Source organism: Sus scrofa, chromosome 16 (assembly GCF_054392235.1).
Source record: "Sus scrofa isolate SSC_HxYL_T2T_F1_AM1 chromosome 16, Sscrofa_HxYL_maternal_Yorkshire_Landrace_v2.0, whole genome shotgun sequence".
In the NCBI taxonomy this organism is placed as follows: Eukaryota; Metazoa; Chordata; class Mammalia; order Artiodactyla; family Suidae; genus Sus; species Sus scrofa.
The window spans coordinates 82,983,557-83,002,319 of record NC_139398.1 but is presented as its reverse complement, the minus strand read 5'-3'; the positions used below and the strand labels follow the sequence as shown (position 1 = coordinate 83,002,319).

The 18,763-nt window shown below is 40.1% G+C and overlaps 1 long non-coding RNA gene across 5 annotated transcripts in view; it reads left to right on the top strand.

The window, feature by feature from the left end:
- LOC110257249 (uncharacterized) overlaps positions 1-18,763 on the top strand; it is an 830,883-nt gene that overhangs the window by 376,992 nt on the left and 435,128 nt on the right. Inside the window, exon 7 of one of the 5 annotated variants that reach the window (XR_014831013.1) lies at positions 11,689-11,769. The exons of the other annotated variants lie outside the window; for them this stretch is intronic. This is a non-coding gene — a long non-coding RNA (uncharacterized LOC110257249). The remainder of the gene's footprint in view (positions 1-11,688; positions 11,770-18,763) is intronic. 5 annotated transcript variants of the gene reach the window in all.

Sequence of the window (18,763 nt, the reverse complement as noted above, 5' to 3'; positions counted from 1 at the left end):
TGCAAAAATTTGTCAGTTCGATTAGGTCCCATTTGTTTATTTTTGCTTCTATTTCTGTTGCCTTGGGACAGTGACATGAGAAAACATTTGTAAGGTTGATGTCAGAGAATGTTTTGCCTATGTTTTCTTCCAGGAGTTTGATGGTGTCTTGTCTTACATTTAAGGCTTTAAGCCATTTTGAGTTTATTTTTGTGCATGGTGTGAGGGTGTGTTCCAGTTTCACTGATTTACATGTGGCTGTTCAGTTTTCCCAGCACCACTTGCTGAAAAGACTGTCTTTTTCCCATTTTATGCTCTTGCCTCCTTTGTCAAAGATTAGTTGATCGTGGGTGTCAGGGTTTATATCTCTATTCTGTTCCATGGGTCTGTTATGTCTGTTTTGGTAGCAATGCTGCACTGTCTTGATGACTGTGGCTTTGTAACATTGCCTGAAGTCTGGAAGAGTTATGCCTCCTGCTTGGCTTTTGTTTCTAAGAATTGCTTTGGCAATTCTGGGTCTTTTGTGGTTACATATAAAATTTTGGATGATTTGTTCCAGTTCGGTGAAAAATGTCATGGATAATTTGATAGCAATTGTATTTAATCTGTAGATTGCTTTGGGAAGTTTGGCCATTTCTACAATATTAATTTTTCCAATCCAGGAGCATGGGATATCTTTCCATTTCTTTGAATCTTTTTAATTTCCTTGACTAATGTTTGATAGTTCTTGACATATGAGTCCTTTACCTCTTTGGTCAGGTGTATTCCCAGGTATTTGATTTTTTTTCGGGGTGAAATTTTAAAAGGTATTGTGTTTCTGTATTCCTTTTCTAATATTTCATTGGTGGTATACTGAAATGCAACTGATTTCTGAATGTTAATCTTATATCCTGCTACTTTGCTGAATTTGTTGATCAATTCAAGTAGTTTTTGTGTGGAGTCCTTAGGGTTTTTGATATATAGTATCATGTTATCTGCATACAGTGAAAGTTTTACCTCTTCTCTTCCTATTTGGATACTTTTTGTTTCTTTTGTTTGTCTGATTGCTGTGGCTAGGACTTCCAATACTATGTGGAATAAAAGTGGTGAGAGTGGGCATCCTTGTCTTGTTCTGGATTTTAGTGGGAAGGCTTTCAGCCTTTCTCCATTGAGTATTGTATCTGCTGTGGGTTTGTTGTAAATGTCTTTTATTATTTTAAGTTATGTTCCCTCTACTCATTTATTTTTTGTTTAAAAAAGACTTATTTGATGATGTGTACTACTTTATGCCCTGAGTGTATAAAGATCAAAAAAATGGCACCTCCCTCAGGTTGCTTACACACTTGGACAATGTGTGATGGAAACATCCTAAAGTCAGTTTGTGAGGATTGTTCTACAACTCTGTAAGTACACTAAATTGCACACTTAGAAGGGGTGCACTTTATGGCATGTAAATTATATTCTCCATAAAGCTGTTTGAAAAGAGGCAGATTACAGCAAGCATGGTAACCATATCAGGGATAAATTCAAAGGACTACGGGAATGCTTAAGAGACATCCAAATTCAAAGAGACAGGACAGACCCCTAGAAGAAGTGATACCTGAGCGTAGACCTAAAGAATGAATAAGGAACACCTGGAAAAGGAGGGGGGAGCTTGGACTGAGTGAAAGAGACAGTATGAGCAAAATAACTGAAGGAAAGTGAGAGTCTGCATGGTCTATGTTCTGTAAGAGGTAGAGTGGCTTAGCTTTGCTAGAGCTCAGCTATGAATGGGGATGACAAGAAGTGGCAGGGAGTACTAGAGATGTAAGCAAGAATGAGGCATTATGACCTTCTCTGTCATGAAGAGGAATTTGGAATTTATTGTAAAGACAATACGGAGCTGTTAAAACTTTCAAGGTGTGGGAATGTCATAGGTAAGTTTGTGCTGTGGAAGATCAGTCTTACTGTAGTGAAGACACTTGTTTAAGAGGAGAAAGTCTAGAGCTAAGGAAACCATCAGTACAGCTGATTCTGTAAACTCAGTGAGTGAATTTGGACTAAGTAGATGAGTTTAGGAATAAGGTAGAATCAGGAGGACTTCACAAAATATTAAATGTAAAATGGAAAGCAAGTGAAGATGCTGAGGAAGTGTCTCGTGTGCGTTCGGGTGACTGCATAGCTGCAACTGCAATTCACCAAGAGAATGAGTGCTGGGCATAGATGAAATCTGGAAAAACGAAAAGGTAGTCAGTTGGCATTTTTAAATTTAGATGTCGAGCATTTTAAAATTTAGATGTTTGTAGAATATTTAAAGGAGAAATTGGAGGGAAGGGAGGGAGAGAGAATGTTCAGCCTAGAACACAGATTTTGATCCTCACCAGATCATGTGTGATATAAGTCAATTGATTGAATGAGGTTTCTTAGAAAGAAAAGAGAATATGCCGAAAGGATAGACCACAGACAATCCATAATAGACATAAAAATTCACTGTGGGAGCAGAGAAAGAGGATACTTGGAGGGAGATTTAGAATAAATAGCTGGATATGTAAATGTGAGAAAAATAAGGGATTATAATGTTTATATAAAAAATAAAAACCATTATGTAAAAAAATAAAATCTAAGAAAAAGCCATTTAAAGGATAAGTATTCAGTGTTACACAGAATTAAGGACTGATCTTAGAAATGGACTAAAACTTCTCTTTGGATTTGGTGACAAAGTCATTGGTACACTTGACAAGAGTAATTCTAATGAAATAATAGGACAAGACATTATTACAAGATGATGAAGAGTGGATGGGAGGGTCGAAGGTGAAAGAGTAGAGATAGCTGGTACAGACAAGTACTTCGGGAAGCTTGGCTCCCTGAGAAGGGAGAAGTAAGATGTTGTCTGGCATGCCAAGGTAGAATTTTTGTTTTTAAAATAAAAATGGAGAGACTTTGACATGTGTAAATGCTCTGGAATGTATTTAGGAGATAAGCAGGGGTTGATAATACAGAAGAGATAAGGGTTAATCCAGAAGCTGTAGGAGAGGATGGGATATAAAGGCTTCCATTTTGTGTCAAAGGTGATACAGTTGTCTGCTCTGAGTGAGAGTCAGCAAGAGTGATGGCAGAGATAATCTGAGAGGTCAGAGAAGGTTTGTAACATCCCCTGTGCTACATGGGAAAGAGCACTGAACAAGAAAACGGAACAGCCAGGCAGTGCTAGAGTCAGTGAATTTGTAGTGATGCCAAATTGGATTTTTTACCAATAGACAGAACTTCCCTGAAGTAGGAGAAAGGAAGGCTAGCTGTTGGATTAATTTAAGACTGGAATTTTTTGGTGAACAAAGATAATTTAGAACCTTGATTGAAAATCAAGTTTTAAGTGATGAATCATAGACTCTTAGTTGGATGTCTATGGAAGAGAATATGGAAGAGACTGAGAAAAGGAGTTTCCAGGGGCTTGGCATTTCAAAAGGAGGAAGAAGAGGGTGGAGGGAGTCCTGGAGAAGGGTAGGTGGGTCTAGATGTAGGAAGGATGTTTGAGTTGAATGTCATGAGTGAAGCAGTTCTGAGGACAGTGATGGCATGGCCAAGAGTATGTAGCTGAAGGAGTGAAGACAAGTTCACCGTGGTTAAGGAGGTAAGCATATTAAAAGGCTAAGTAATTGCATTACAATCCTAGCTCGTCTTCTTTCTAGCCATATTATCTAAATCAAGGCAGTCATCAACAAGTATATATTGTTTGTCTACTCTGTGCCATCACTGTGAACTTTGCAGTTAACAAGCCTTGTCCCCCAGAAGTTTATATTCCAGTGAGTTGAAATTTCAAAACAAATAAATTAATAAGTGAGATACTTCAGGTACCATTATGTGCTTCCAAGCAAGGAAGATCAGTAAATAAGAGGTGGTTAGGAAAGTCTTCTAAGGAAAGATGATGTTATACCTGAGTGTTGAGAAGCTGGCAGTCATCCTAAGAACTAGGGGAGAGGTGTGTCAAATGGAAGAGCAGTAAATGCAAAAGTTTTACCGTAAGGGTGAACCCAGTGTGTTTAAGTGGCAAAAAGCAGATCAGCATGATTTAATTGCAGTAAAGAGCTGGGGAATATTGAGACTTGATGTCAGAGATGGGCACATTGGACTGTTTGGGGTTCAATGGCCATTCAAAAGATGTTCAAGATTTGTTTTAAGTATGATGGGAAGCCACAGACAGATTCTCAAAGGGTATATGTGAACTAATATATGCTGCTCTGTGTAGGATAAAGTAGAAGAAGTTGATATTGGAGAGGCTGAGATTTCCAAGGCAAGAGAAGATAATGACTTTAGCTAGTTTGTTAGCAGGGGAGATGGAAGAAATGGTGGGATTTTTAATATATTTTGAAGATAAAATTGATGAAACTTGTTAAAGGATAGATTTAGAGGAATGAAGAGAAAAGGAAATTAAAGGTTGAATCCTTGGTTATTGACCTGAGAAATGGATGCACAGTAATATGAGGTTGGGAGGAGAGCAAAATCCATAGCTCTGTTTTAGCCATGTTGCTTTTGAATGTCTACAACTTCTTCATGTGAATGTACAGTAGGTTGTTAGGTTATTAAATCTGGATTATGCAAGAATATTCAGAAATGGCATTATAGATTTGAGAGTCTCAGAATTTATTTGAAATCATGGTACTGGGTGGGATAATTTAGGTCATGAGAGTTGGGAGAAATAAAAGGCTGAATCTTGGAGTACTGCAACAGTTAGAAACATGAAAGAGAAGGAAGATTGATCAAAGGAGATTCAGAATGAGGAGCACGTGCTATGCCAGAAGCCCAGCGAAGGAAGTGTTTCAAATCAGAGTAACTGCTGCTCCTCCTTGGTTGGGAGTAGAGGTATGGGTTGAGAAGAAAGCCAGGGAGAGGGGATTTGGGGACTTCTACCCTTACATCCTTTGTTTCTTCATTGTCTATGGACCTACTGAGCTTAATAGCTAAGGCTGTTAAGATTAAGCCACCTCTGTGGCCCTCACTTTTGAGGAAGAACAACGTATCACAAGAAAGTCTTTTATAGATGTGAACAGAAATAATTCAAAGTACAAAGTAATGTTAAAGAGCTTCAAAGGAAATGTCTTGGGGTTTTTGTATTGTCTTTCTGATAGGAAAGTAGGAAGGTGGAGGCTTTGATCAGGTGTACATACACAAACACACACACACTCACACCAAACAGGGTCTTGAACAGATGGAAATAGATAAGAAAATTATCTTAACAGGAGGAACTATCATAAGCAGAGCTCAGAGGAAGAAACTTTCTGTCTATGTGTGGAAGATGCCAGTCATTTTAATTTCATTTGGCTCACACAAACGTTGGTTGGTTGGTTCTACACTTCACCCATTGCAAGAGCTCACACAGGAGACGCTGAATACAATGGTTCTTTGCCACAGAGGAAAATGTAGATAAAGCCAGAAACTCAGAAGATAAGCTCTGGGTTTCTAGATTCCTCCACTAGCATTGTTTCCTCACCAACATTTAATCCAGGTTTGTTAAAATCCCTGAAACTTTCCTGGTCTCCAAAGAGGAAGGATAGCAATGCGGTTGTATTGAAGTCCGAAATCCCAATGGCCCAGCTTAATCGAATGGACATATTTCATTAAACAAATGCTTCTGCCATCTGCTATCCTCCAATTAGGAATGCATGAGGAACATATTTCTCAATTATGATGGAGAAGATGCTTGGGCTTAGAGGCCCTGGCAAACAGCCTCTCCTCAGGCAGTGCTCAGTGGGGAGAACTGCCTATAGCTTAGTTGCCCTCATGTTTTTTTCATGTCCTCTCTCAACTCCACCATCCACTTTGCATTGCTGCACTCCCTCTTTGGCTAGAACTAATCTGATCCATTCACCAAGCAAACATGCTACATGCTTGTTTAAAAGCATTGTGTTTATTGCAACCGTTAACATTATTGAAATCTTTGTTATGGCCAGATGCTAGGCTAAGCATTTTGTGTGGTGTTTTATCTAAACCTTAAAACTTTTCTATTAAGTAAGCAGGATCCCCATCCTATATATGAGAAAGTCGAGGCTTAGCAATCTTAAGTCATTCAGACAAGGTCCCATATATTGTGAGTGGTGGAGCTGGGATTTGACCATAGGTAGCTTGGCATGGTGAGATTAAGATAATAATAGGATGGTGATTGGTTATGTGGGAAAGAAGAATCCTGTCCTCAGTAGTCCCTATGAGATCTTCAGAGGAATCTTATGCAAAGCAAAGGGAATAACCTGATTATTAGCTATGGTTTTGGACCTTGAAACCATTTTTCAGTTTTGATAGAGAAATCAAAGTGAATCAGGCTGGCCCACAGAAAATTTGATCACTTCGAATGACCTTGAAACCAGGTACATTGAAAGAGCTGTTTTATTCACAACCCAGTGCCCAAGTTGAATCATTGTGTTTGACTAGCCTCATACAGGTAGCACAGAGGTGGTGTGTATAAAAATTTGTAGTCACTTGCCCTAGGCTTTCACATCTAGATACTAGATGCACTAGGGGCAGAGACAGGGGAAAAAAAAATGTGGCTGGACTTTCTCCATGTTTCTACAGTAGACATTCTTTTATCCAGGCTCTTGGGAAAAATAGGATTAGCCAGACTCTGTCTATATGGAATTAGATAGAAGGGGAAGGAGCCCATTTGTTTAAACTGCAGCATTATATCCTTTCAAAAACTCTGCTCATTGAGAGTGGAGCACCATATAGTGTTTTGGAATTGAGCATATCAGCATTCCTCCCCTTTGTTATCCTATCCTTTTTAAATTTTATTTTGTATTGATGTATAGTTGATTTACAGTGCTGTGTTCACTTCAGGTGTACAGCAAAGGGATCAAGTTTTACATATACTGGTATCCACTCTTTTCCAGATTCTTTTCCCAGATAGGTTGAAATATCCTATCCTTGATTCCTCTAGAGAGGAGTAATGAGGGGGCTTATGTGAAGAGCAATGAGAAATTTTGAATACCTTCTTTTCAAAGTTCTTTTATTAGCTATAAGGCTTGTTTTTCTTTTTTTTTTTTCTAGCTTCTCCAAACCTCAGTTTCTTTGTCTGTTTCAACTCTTCCTGGCACATGATAAGCCATCAGTGAATCTGAAGTATGGTGGGGGGTGGAATGAGAAGGTTGAGGCACTGGTAGGGAAGAGGCAGCTGCAGTCCTAGTCATGGTGCTGGGAGAGGAGGCTGAAGTGGCTGTAACAGTGACAGTGGTGGTTTATGTGGTGGGCAATAATCATCTACTGGTTAGTCATCATAGAGAATGGTCTGATTTTTAATCTACCTGCTAACTTATCACTTTTAATTCATCACCATTTATTTCATTGATTTGTGTCAGGTCTTATAGCCGTTATCCTCATTAGAAACTCCTTTGGTGCAAGATGCAACGTAACTTTCTCAGGACCACACAGTGAAGAGCCAGTACTGGTACAGGTCATTTTATTCCATGTCCTTCCCCCTCTCCCAGGGACAGTGGAGTAGAAGAGGGAAAGGTCGACATGACTGGGTTCAGTTGTGGCTCCCTTCCCAACACTATTATCTGGGCAGGTTCCTTGCCCTCTTTTATCTATCAGCCAAGTAGGCAATAAGAGTAGTACCTACCACACAGGGTTGTTGGGGGGATTTAATATGGTCATGGATTTATGTATTAGTTTCCTAGCACTGGTGTAACAAAGTACCACAAACCAGGTGGCTTGTAACAATGGATATTTATTGTTTCACCATTCTGGAGGCTGGAAGTCCAAAATCAAAGTGTCAGCTGAGCCATGCTCTTTCCAGTGTTTATGGGGAGAATCTTTTCTTGCCTCTTCTCACTCCTGCTCTTTCCAGCTGTCTTTGGTGTTCCTTAGCCTGCAGATGCATCACTCTAGTCACAAAGCTGTCTCATCCCTGGGTGTGTTTTTTTCATCTTCCCTCTATGTTTGTGTCCGTCTCTATGTCTGAATCCCATTTTTATAAAGACGCTGGTGATCCTGGATTGTGGTTCTATAGTTACATCATTTTAATTTAATTATCTCTGTAAAGACCCTATTTCCAAATAAGGTCACATTCTGAGGTTCTGGGAGTTAGGATGTCAACATATTTTTTGTTTGTTTTTTTCTTGCACTCTCAGCATGTGGAAGTTCCCAGGCCAGGGATTGAACCCATGCCACAGAAGTGACCCCAGCTGCTGCAGTGACAACACTGGATCCTTAACATGCTGTGACAGAAGAGAACTCCAAACATGTCCTTTTTTTTGATGGGGTCATAATTCAACCAATAAAAAAGAACTTTAGTCAGTCTTGAGTAAAACTTTACTCAGTAAATGCTCACTTAATATTTTTCTTTTCCTTACCAAGGAGTCTCTGCTGTCAAAGGAGAGCTCGGTGCTGAGGAAGAAGACTGACAGCTTTGCCTCCATAGTTGCTCGCATTACACGATTACACATTCACTTCTGGCTGCAGGCGGTCTCTGTGTTCTCAGGGAGCATCCTCAATATTGTGACATTCCAAAACGTGTCAACCACGGGGTGCTCCCGGGCTCTTTCTCTGGGGATTCTTGTGAAGCTGCAAAATTCGCCTCTAATCCCGGGCAGTTTCAGCGATGGCCTGGCCAGAGGTGGGAGGGTGAGAGGGTCAGAGTGGCAGAGACCTCCAATTCCACGGCACCCACTTCCCTCATCTTAGAGGTGAAGAAACTGAAGCCCAGCAAGGGAGAGCCACTTACCTCAGCTCACACAGTAGGTATGAGGTGGGCTCACAACCAGAGCCCCAGTGTCCTGATTTTCACGTGATGCTCTTTCAACTCCATCCATTTTCCACTGCTAACATTGCTGTCGTTTTGTTGTTCACCTTGTACAAAAATGTCCTCTATGAATTTTCCACCTGTATAGTAGAAGACTTGCTCTAGGTCAGCATTGTCTAATAGAAACGTAACGTGAGCCTCATAGGTAATTGTAAATTTTCCTTTTTTTAAGTTTTATTGAAGTATAGTTGGTATACAATGTTGTCATAATTTCTGCTGTACAACAAAGTGATTCAGTTATATATATACACGTCCATTCTTTTTCAGATTCTTTTACCACATTGATTATCACAGAGTATTGGGTAGAGTTGGCCAGCCATTCCATATACCACAGTGTGCATATGCCAATCCCAAATCCCCAAGAGATTTTCTAATGGCTACATTAACAAAGTGAAAATCAGCAAGTAAAAATATTTTTTAATAATTTGTGACCAAGTACATCCAAAATAATACTTCAACATGTAATCTCTGTAGGATTATTAATGAGATATTTTATATTTTTCTCTCTTGCATCTTTGAGAGCTCATGTATTTTACAGCACGTTTTAATTTCAGTTCACTACATGTCAAGTGTTCAATAGCCGCATGTGGTCAATGGATACAACACTAGACAGCAGAGCTCTAGGGTTGTGGTTTCTAGTGCTGGCCTGCCAGTCTTTGGTAATAATGTTGGTATACATTTATCTTTGCTTCTTTCAGAGAAAAAATTACCCTTAATTCAAGTTTATCTTCTTTCTTTCCTTAAATTTTTGGCACCCCCATCCCACCCTCACTTTTTTAAATTACTCAATGAATTTATTACATTTATAGTTGTACAATGATCATCGCAATCCAATTTTATAGGATTTCCATCCCACAACCCCAGCACATCCCCTCACCCCCCAACCTCTCTCCTTTGGAGACCATACACTTTTCAAAGTCTATGAGTCAGTATCTGTTCTGCAAAGAAGTTCATTCTGTCCTTTTTTCAGATTCCATATGTCAGTGAAAGCATTTGATGTTGGTGTCTCATTGTATGACTGACTTCACTTAGCATGATAATTTCTAGGTCCATCCATGTTGCTAAAAATGCTGGTATTTTGTTCATTTTGATGGCTGAGTAATATTCCATTGTGTATATGTACCACATCTTCTTGATCCACTCCTCTGTCAATGGACATTTAGGTTGTTTCCATGTTTTGGCTATTGAAAATTGTGCTGCAATGAACATGGGAGTACATGTGTCTTTTCGAGTCATGGTTTTCTCTGGATAGATGCCCAGGAGTGGGCCCACCCTCACTTTTAATTTAAGTAATAGTGACACATGGATGGAAATATTTTTGTTTTTAAAATATTCTTATTTAACAAAATAAATAGCTAGAAACACTAGACTAGTCCCTATTAAGAAAAATTTCCTATATGTATTTGTGTGTGTATATATGTGTGTGTGTATATATGTATGTACACATATATGTGTGTGAGCATATATATGCATGTATGTAAAATGCTTGTCTATGAAATAATCACCCTAAAAAATCTAAGATTCTTTCCCACTCTGATCTTCTGTAATTGTCATTCAAAATCAAGTAGAGTTAAAATGTCTCTGTGTCTTCTGGGATAGGGAAACAAAAACAGAAGTACCAAGAAAGATGTGCTTTGTTCTTTGGTTCTGTGGATCATGGATCATTTGGGCTCTACATCACAGCTGGGTGTGAATGAAGGCTCTTACTATGTGAAGCCATTGCATCAAACACTTTGTTTTCTCTGGCTTTAGGAAAGATAATGAGGGGGTACTTAGAAATTCTTTGGTATTCTGTCCTTGAGTACACGAGTTCCAGTGCCTCCTGATCACTCTCCAGGAAGTGCCTTTGAGGTGGCTCAGGCCCTGGCTCCTTCAGATGTCTCCCTGTGGGTTGGGCAATTGGGTTTTCCTTGGGAAGACATTGTCAAGAGTAGAGACACATCTCCTTCCTCTTACCTATTGAGTCTTGCAAACTCTGTGCTCTGCCTCTCAGTTACTCCTCTTTATACATCTATTCTTCGTTCATAAAAACCTGCTTTCAGATTCTCAAGAATGTTCCATGCTTCTTCATGCCTCAAGGTCCTGGTACATGCTTTGTCTCTCAGCCTAGAAAGTTCTTTCCTCCTTCCGTCTTACCTTTCAGAGCTCGACGTCAATGTTATTTTCTCAAGGAAGCCTTCCTTGATCCTCCAGACTTGGTCAGGTCTCCTGTTATAAACTCTCTTAACGCTTGTCCTTCACAGCGTCTAACCCAGTTATATTTCAATACTTAATTGTGTGATTATTTGATGTCTGCCTCTTCCACTAGAAGGTAAGCTCCAAGCAGGCAGCCATTCACTTGTTCAAAGCTATTTGCCTGTCACCTGACACTATACTTGATTCAATAGATACTCAGTAAATGTTGGTTGAATATTCTGCATGCCTTACATTATTTCGTTTTAGGATAGTTTCCTCATGTACTGAGAAAAGGACAACTCAAGTCCATTTGATCCTTTTTCACCTAGACATTGACTAACATTGGACTAATACCAGGTTCTGTAGCATGTGATCCCCTGATATTTGGAAGTTCTAGAAAATTCTATATACTTTCTTATGGGCCTACCTAGCAGAGATGCTGTCAGGTGAGTTTGCTATCAGCATTGCATTGGGAATAATAGGGTACTTTCTGGTCACACCCCAATTTCTCATTAGTTAAGAGAGCTTGGGAAAGCCACTGAAATTTTAACTCAGTATAGTGATAGGTACCAGGTTCTATTTCCAGCTGGTAGCTTCAGCCTGATATTGGTTTGTCAAAATCTGTCAAATTGTGAAGGGCTGGATCCATGATCTCTGGAGTCTCTGGAGGACTTGTTCAGGCTTTGGGCGATGGGGACGTCTTGTCAAAAACTGTGTTGCTTATGACTCTTGGTTCTGAGAAGTAGAAACTTGTCAGAGGAATAAAGGTTACCTCTTTTTTTTTGTCCAAGGTCGCCAGTGAATCACTGACTACGCCTAGAATAGAAATTGGCACAGGCACACAGTTCTGATGGTTTTTGAACATCACCCAGGTATTTTTTATACAATGAATATTTTTTCCTCTGTTTTAATGAATATGGACTATGAGTACTGAGGAAACAGGCCCAAACAGTTAGGGAAGAGGAGTCCAAACAAATTGAGGCCTGGGGGAGTACCCTAGGCTGGAGAGAGCCCCTGACTGGGGTCCAGGAAGCCTGGACTTCATTTGCAACACTATTGCCAATTACATGGGAGGGAAGTACGTTTTCTGGACCACAATCTCCTTTTCTGGAAAATGGAAAGTCAGTTTTGACCACCTCAAGGAAATGTTGTAAAGCTCCAATAAATATTGATTTTTAAAGTACCCCATGAAGTACACAAAGCCCTTTATTAACGGAAGTCCAGTGGTTGTTTTTGTTGCCAGAGAGTCTATCTTATGTTCCAATGTAGTCAGTGTATGGTGAGAGCCCTTTGGGTTCGGTGATTCACTGTGAAGGGTGAGTCACTCATGTCTCTGGAACTCAACTTTCCCACCTGTGAAATGGGACAAACAACTCTTTCTCTCAATGAGCTCACTGAGTTTCTCTAACAGTGAAGTAAGTGGTGTTAAAATATTTGGAAAAGTATAAAAATTTTCTTTTGCTTTCTTATCCTTTGCCTGCCTGCCTGCCTTCCTGCCTGCCTGCCTGCCTTTCTTTCTTCCTTCCTTCCTTCCTTCCTGCCTTCCTTCCTTCCTTCCTTCTTTCCTTCCTTCCTTCTCTCCCTCCCTCCTTTCTTCCTCCCTTCTTTTCTCTTTCCCTTCTTCCTCTACCTCCCTTATACTGTCTTTCTGGGCATCTGTTACATGTCAGGTATACTATTAGTTACAGAGGACATATGTGTAAGATATTTTGACCCATGCTATGACTTCAAGGGATATTAAAATTTAATTGGGGAGATAGATGAAGAAATGTATGAATGATATAGTGTTCCCTAACAACACGATCGAGCACTTAACTACATGTGAGACACTATTCCTAGCATTTACATTAACTCATTTAATCCTCATCCTGACACACTCATGTCCAAGGGCATTAGTATCTTTTCCAGTTTTGAAGAGAGGAAACCAAAGCCCAGAGAAGTTAGATAACTTGGCCAAGGGTATAGTTAGTGACTCTGGGTTGATTTGGCTCCAAAGCCAATTCCTTTAGCCATCAAGCATAATATATATAAAGCATAGTAGCAGCAAGAAAGAAGTAGATAGTTAATTGTATCCTCGGAAGGAAATTATAAAAGCTGGGAAGGGCATTTCAGGAAGATGGAATAGCTGGTGCCTATAACACCGCAAGGACCTCCAGGATTTGGCTCTGGCCAACATTTACGATGTCCACGCCTTTACTTCTGCCTCGTTGACCCTGTTGCAGCCACACTCTCTTTCCTGCTGGTCCCTTCCTGCACCCAGGGTGCTCTTGCTTCAGGTCTTTTGTGTTAGCCCTTTGCTTTTAGGACTCTCTTCCCTGGTTCTTTGCATGGCCGCTTCCCTATCTCAGAAGTCACCGCCTGGAGAGGCCTCCCCTGACGCCTGGGGCACTTAGAATTGCCTCCGCTCCTTAGCTTCACCCTTTTGCTTTCTTTAGTTTCTCTCCTCACACATAGCGCTACCTGAAAGATTATAGATTCAGTTTATTTTGCCTGCCTTTCCCAACTCGATTATAATGTCCACAAGGCGGGGATCTTGTCTGTCTTGTTCACTGCTCTGTCCTCAGCACTGGGAGTAGTACCTGGCTCCTCAGGGATTGTTTGCAGAATGGATAAGGGTTGGGTGGGAGGTGTGGTACGATGTGATAACATTGTTTCTGTGTGCAGGGACCCTGTAATGAAAATCTTGAAATGACCACAGGACATCCTTTTTCCCCCATGTTTAAAAGTTTTATTAAAATAGAGCTGATTTACAATGTTGTGATAGTTTCTGCTGTACAGCAAAGTGATGGAGTTATACATGTACACACATCCTTTTTCTTTTTTTTCAGATTCTTTTCCCACACAGATTATCACAGAATATTGGGTAGAGTTCGATGTGCTCTACAGCAGACCACAGGCCATTCTTATAAACCTTTTCCTAATAGGCCTCTTCACTAAGGCAGTATTGCCCATCCCCTTAGGGGGCATTTGGAATTGGTAGGGTCATTTGGCTGGTCCCAATGGAGGAGGGACCCTGCTGACATTTAGTAGACAGAAAGCCAGGGATACCATTTTCCTGGGATATATAGAACAGTCTGGCACTTCACAACAAAAAAGGTCACCCCAAATAACAATAGCATCCCCGAGTCCCCTTAAGAAACACAATGAGCATTTAATAAGACTGGCCTTTGGGAGACTGGATAAGAGCCCTACTTCAGCCTTTTAGCAAAAAGAAGGGCTTGAAATGGAGTTTGGATTTATTCATCTGTAAAGTATAGGTCTTTTCTTTGCCACAGGGTTACCTGTGCTAATGGAGGAGAACACACTTCATGAGCTGCAGGATGCTTTGTTTTTTGGCTAGTTAGGATCTCATTTCAGGCACCTCTTCACATGTATGAAATTTCTTATTATGCTGTTTGCATGAAAAACATCTCAAACGTGATTTCATTTGACTCTGATAATTGCTTCATTGAAGTAGCAGGGCAATAGGTAAAAAATGTTATATATCTGTAAGTTTGTCTTCTTTATTTTCTTTCTTTCTTTCCTTCCCTCTGTCCCTCCTACCCTCCCTCCGTCCCTCATTCCCTTCCTCCATCCTTCCCTTCCTTCCTTCTTAATCTCTGCTGTGGGGAGTTCCATAGCACTGGGCTCATAGCACTGGGCTCAGTGGTTAATGAACCCAACTAGGATCCATGAAGATGTGGGTTCGATCCCTGGCCTCGCTCAGTGGGCTAAGGATCTGGCGTTGCAGTGAGCTGTGGTATAGGTCACAGATGTGGCTTGGTCACAGATGCGTTGCTGTGGCTGTGGCCTAGGCTGGCAGCTGTAGCTCCAATTCTACCCCTAGCCTGCGAACTTACATATGCATAGGTGCAGCCCTAAAAAAAGCAAAAAAAAAAAAAAAAAAAAAAAGCAAACTTTGCTGTAAATTCAAGCATAGAGTCAGAATCTCTGTATTCCTGGGCCCCCACACATTTCTGTCTGTCTGTAGGAGGCCCTTGCCATGATTGTTTGGTACATGAATGAATGAATGAATGGGCAAAAGAATGAGCCAACCAATGAGTCTCCTCTGTGTCAGTCAGTCTTGGTAAAAAGGAGCAGGTGGGACCAGCTCCCTCAAGCCAGCTGGTGTGCACCAGTCCTGTAGTAGTCCTGCACCCCAGCCAAGAACAGGTGTGCTTCTCCGTGACCTGCTATGTCCCATGGTGGGCAGAAGTAAATTCTGCAGAGGGTTGAAGCTGGATTAATGGCCCATAAATGGCGTCTTTCTCTCCTGGCTGAGCACAGTAAATATCAGTGGTAATAAAATGTTCTTTCTCAACAAGGGGAGATTGAGGGAAACAAGAGAGGAGGAATTGACCTTTTAACTTTGAAAGCAAATAACATTGGAGAGATAGTGTCCCATCAAAATTCTCTCTCTCTCCCACACACACACATATACAGGTGCATGGACACACATACATGCATTTGGTAACTCTTCTTGGATAATCTTCGCTTGATCAGGATGTTTAACCTTTTCTGGCTATGGAAATCCTTGGAAGAATCTAATTGAAAACTCTGGGACTTTTCTCAGGAAAACACATATGTGCACATGCACATTGTTTGCCATATAATGTCATGGAACTCAAAGACCCATTGAAAAACGTCTCCAGACTCAGTAAGGAAGAGGTACAGTTGTTCACATTTTGAATTTAATTTTCAGAGGTATCTTGCTTGGCTTAAAGGTAATTCAAAATTTTAAGTTCTTAAAAATCAAAATCAGAAAAATCCACCTAAAAATCTAGAAATCTGGCTTCTTTAAAAAATTAAAATGTCTAGCACTCTTGGACTTACATGGCAGCCGTCAGCTGGGTGGAGCTGGTCTGTTTTTTAAAACACAGAAAAATCTCCCCAACTGTCAACAGCCCCTCTTCCCCCCACCCCATACTTTTAGGCCTTTGAATTTTGTATCATACCTGAGGAGGGGTTAAGGTCAAGAACCCCTGCCCCTTAAAGTTTCTTAGTTTGGGTTCTAGAAAGAGAGATCTTCAGAAAACCCTAAGATTTAGCATCCTTGGAGCCTGTCCTCAAAGCCAAAGCTACATGCAGCCCCATAGATAAAACCAATAAAGGACAAGATTCTCTGTTTAAATGAGGGTACATGGCCCCAGTACCCCTGTCAGTTTGGGCTGACTTAGCCTTGATTCCGTGGCCTTTAAGGTACTGCTAGGGACTCTACACAGCAACTTTAAAAACTTTTTGTATCCATCTGAACCTTTCAGTTGTTCAGAAATCCAGCTTGAGCTCGCTTTAGCTGAAAAGATAATTATGAGTTTAGGTAACTCTGGGTACATGTCCTCAGACAGAGCTGAATCCAGAATCCCAGATGATGTTACAGGGATCTCCCTTGCTCTTTCCTTTTCTCTGAGTTGGTTTATTCTTAGGAAGCCTTTTCCCATGTGGGAGACAGATGGCCAGCAGCAAGACTCTGCGTCTGTATCATCTCTACAGCTAGTAATCCTGTTAGAAAAAGCTTGTCCTTCCTAATGGTTACAGCCGTACCTAGGATATAGTTTCCATGGACCATTTTGGGTGAGTGCCCATCCCTGAGTCAATCACTAGGGCCAGGAAAAAGGAACCAGCATTGACCAGGGCTCGAGCACCTGTTCAGGGGTCATGGAGATCCGGGGAATGAGGTCAGTGCCACGTGAACCTCCTGGATGAGGACTAGGTAGGGCTGGCTGCCCAGAGTCCTGGGGAGTCATTACTGAGAAAGGAGGCACAGACACTAGACAGGCATAAACATAAAAAGGCTGCTCTAAAGTAATTTAACCGAATGTCTCCTTTTACTCATGAGGATATGAAGACTCTGAGAGGAGTCTGGCTAAGGAACTTGCCCAAGGCCGCAAGGCTGGAATATGGCAAAACCGAAGCATAAACCCAGACCGTTGCCTCTAATCCTGTGCTCCTTTCCTTTCAGTCTAGGCAGTGGTCCTTCTTTATCACCTATTTGTCTGTGATCCTGACCGATAGGAGGTAGGAAACAGTAATTATATATGACAATAAATCAATCCCTGAACCATCACATCTTAGTGATAAAAGGGGCCTAAGTGGGCTTATCATTTAAATGAGAAAAAAAAGGCCAGGACAGACTGACTTGTACAAGGTCAACTGACAATTTCCATAAGACTATCACATCTCTTAACTTATTTGACAGTAAGGATAATCCTATGACACATGGAATTAAGTAATGTTGATTCAAACTCTGAAAAGATCATTCTCTTTAATTCCCTGTAAACTCTAATGATTGCATATAGTAGTGAGAATATGCCAACCCCAACATCCTAATTTACTATACACAAAACGGACAGGTAACAGGGACCTACTGTATAGCACAGGGTAATCTACTTAACACTGTGTATAAACTTTCTGGGAAAAGGAGCTGAAGAAAAGTGGGTACATGTATATGTATAACGGATTTACTTTGGTGTACACTTGAAACTAACACAACTTTCTAAGTCAACTCTATTCCAATAACATTTATTTAAAAATAATAAAATTCCAGGTACAGACCCTTAAGAAAAAGAAAAAAATAATTTATTTTTATGTTAAAAAAACTAAAATAACTCTTCTGATCGCATTATAGGGAAATTCTCTGCTGGATTCAAATCTGACTTTAAAGCCTCTCTAGCACTTGCTAATTCCCCCCCTTTTTCTAGCAGAGTGTTCACGCATCAGTCTCACAGCACGTGGTAGGCAAGGCTGACTGGTCAGAATTTGATAATATTGCTTTGTTTTCATTGTGTGAATTTTGCACATGTTACAAAGGATATTCATCTTCAAATCATGTAATGACCTAATGTTTCTTTAAAACTTAAGTTGTTTGTAAAATTTATTTACTTTTTATGTGTTTATTTTTATTGGAGTATAGTTGATTTAAAACATTGTGTTTCAGGTGTTCAGCAAAATGATCCTGTTGCACACACATACATAATCTATTTTTTTCAGATTATTTTCCCTTTATAGGTTATTACAAAATATTGGTTATAGTTCCCTGTGCTATGCAGTATGTCCTTGTTAGTTATCTGTTTTATATACTGTAGCATGTATATGTTAATCCCAAACTCCTAATTTATCCTTACCCCCTTTCCCCTTTGGTAACTGTAAATTTGATTTCTAGGTCTGTGGTCTATTTCCGTTTTGTATATGAGTTAATTTGTATCTTTTTTTTTTAGATTCCACATACAATGGATATCACATGGTATCTGTCTTTGTCTGACTTACTTCACTTAGTATGATAATCTCTAGGTCCATCCATGTTGCTGCAAATAGCATTATTTTATTCTTTTTTCATGGCCAAGTAGCATTCCATTGTATATATGTACCATATCTTCTTTAGATAAAGTAGCATTCCATTGTATATATGTACCATATCTTCTTTAGATAAAGTAGCATTCCATTGTATATATGTACCATATCTTCTTCATCTATCAATGGCCATTTATGTTGCTATGAATATTGGAGTGCATATACCTTTTCAAATTGGTTTTCCCTAGATATATGCCCAGGAGTGGGATTACAGGATCATATGCTCAAAACTTGTTTAAATAAAAATGAGTTGATTTACGAAAAAAATCTTCTGTACATCCTAGTGCAGATGATGACAAAAATCAAGGTGATGATGAATACAAGAAGTTGGAAAATTACTGTCACAGGAACAAGGTCCAGTGCCATTGTCTGGGGCATGTTGAAGAGACCTCAGAGAAACACAGATTTGACTCCTAGTTCTACTACCAAAGTTAGCTGCATGACCTTGGGCTAGGTACCTCTTATCTCTAAGTCTCAGAGAGACAGAAGTAACTAATAATACTTCCTTTACAAGGCTGTTGTGACAGTTAAGATATATAT